The sequence below is a fragment of the Nansenia antarctica genome (genome assembly GCF_963989245.1).
Source record: "Nansenia antarctica genome assembly, chromosome: 2".
In the NCBI taxonomy this organism is placed as follows: Eukaryota; Metazoa; Chordata; class Actinopteri; order Argentiniformes; family Microstomatidae; genus Nansenia; species Nansenia antarctica.
Genome location: NC_137675.1, coordinates 24,185,852 through 24,188,351, shown reverse-complemented (window position 1 = coordinate 24,188,351; position 2,500 = coordinate 24,185,852).

The following is a 2,500-nucleotide window of genomic DNA, read 5'->3' as shown; positions in this document are numbered from 1 at the left end:
GGGTTAGGGTTAGGGTTAGGGGTAGGGTTAGGGTTAGGGTTACGGTTACGGTTGGGGTTAGACATGCCAGCATGTACCAAGTCACCCTAGCACCTAACCCTAACCCTAGTTTTCCCACATGTACCGTATTTCCACATGTACCGTAACATATATATGGTCCTGACAGGAATCGAACACGCAACCGTAGCATGGTTAACGCCACTCTCTGCCAACTTGAGCCACAGAGGATCAACTTAAAATCCGTTTCACAGAGAGCACCAGTAACTGGACTGTGAAATAGTAGTAGCAGTCCACTATGAAAACATCACGCTATCAAGGTCTGGTCTGGTACATCCACATAAGACATGTAATTCTCCGAGCAAAGGCTACGTCTCTGAACCTCTGTAAGCCTCAGCCACAGACAGTAAACCAGCCTCTTCTAGAAGTTTCTCTCCGTGTCAGGCGATGTGGTTTCCACAAAGCCCCATCTCGTCATCTGTACACAGTTACTGCTGGTTGTGTTCTCTTGCGGTGTTGGTTTCTGCGGCTATGCTTATTTTGCAGCTACAGTATATGCTCCCTGAGAAGTCATCTACACTATATAAATCTAAATCTGAGTACATTTCAAATGAAGCTAGAAACAATTATCTTGTGGACCACTTAATTGATTTCCCACATCATAGACTGAGTAGTAGATGATTGCCCCAATTGGCGACAAGCTGGATTTGTGTGTGTCATGTAATTGATGCAATGCCACACATTTTAATGGAGATTGAGATATTTCTGACATCATTAGTTTTATTTGTATCATCAGTTATTCTTTGAGGGTGTGATATAATATACTCTACTAAAATGTGTTTGCATTAGAGTTATTAGAGTCATTTATGAAGCAGTTTTATCCTCCTGTTTCATGTTTTGTGTTCTTTCCTCAACAAGTATTCTCTAATGTTATGACCAGGGTTTACATCTTCTGTACAGATGGATCTTGTCATGTGTTTTGTATCTGCTTGTTTACTCTCTCTCTCTCTCTCCCTCTCTCTCTCTCTCTCTCTCTCTCTCTCTCTCTCTCTCTCTCTTCCCTCTCTCTCTCTCTCCCTCTCTCTCTCTCTCTCTCTCTCTCTCTCTCTCTCTCTCCCTCTCTCTCTCTCTCTCCCTCTCTCTCTTTCTCTCACTCTCTCTCTCTCCCCCCCGTCTCTCTCTCTCTCTCTCCCTCTCTCCCTCTCTCCCGTGCTTCCTCCTTGTCTCCACCATCTCCTCTCTAACTCTCCATCTCTCCAGGCCGTCTCCACCTTTTATCTGGTTAGACAAACATACCACGGCTGCTCCTCAGACGTAGAGTAAACATTGTAACACACACACACACACACAGAATGCACACACACACACACACACACACACACACACATGCACACAATGCACCCACCCACGCACTCACGCACACACACACACACACACACACACACACACAACATACACACACACAAACACACACACACACACACACACTCACTCCCTCAGCGACAGCTAGCTGTACACTAACATTCAAAAACAAAAACAAAACAATCGCAGCAGGCAGTCGAAGTGCAGTTGCTATATGCAAACTTATGATTATGATAAGAGTCACTGAACATGTACCATCCTGACTGAAACTGACTCAGATATAAGCCAAACCCCAATACTTGAGAAAGCGCCAACTCCCTTTGGTAGTCAGCAGAATTTTGTGGGAAAAGGGAGGTGAGAATGCTGAATTATGACCTTTGACACTAACTTACATTAGACACTGAAAAGGGAGTAAGCCTATACAAGCTACAGTATATGTCTGTTTATCTTCAGTTCCCATTAACCCTACTTTAAGCGACCCATCACTCCCATACTGTAGGTGTTGTTGATTACACCTGTAAATATGCCAAGCGGTGTGGTAGGTGAGGAGCTAGAGGATGGACACCTAATGGACCTATCGCTAAGCCACGCCCCAAAATAGAAATTGTCCAATCATATCACAGCAAAAGTCACTACAGGCAGAAAACTCGGACAAACAACTTGCTAATATCTGATGGTGAAAAGCTTCTAGACAAAATACTCTTTACTCAAAATAATCTTTAAAAAACATTACTTTGCTGTGGTAAATCAGAAATCAGAAATTCGCCAACTCCCTCCATTGTAAGTTATGGGAATGTCATTCAGTCACGGTCAGTCAGCGATAGGTCCATTGCAGGCCCTTCACATGATGTCACGTCCTCCCACTAATGAATGTTAACCTCTTAGGCATGCTACACATTAAGGAGAGAATGAAAAAGAAGAAAAAAGAGAAGAAGAAAAAAATGTCTTCCCACGCAGTAAATGGGACAGGACTACGGGGTTAATGGGGTTAAGTTGCTAAGTGCTACTGGGCATTTACCTGCCTGAAATACAGGCTTTGGCTGAGGTGGACATGTCAATCATGGTAATCCATTGTTGTGATGTTTAGAATGTTTAGCATGTGACTCTGTGGGGGAGGGGACTGTAATTGGCTTAGCCACGA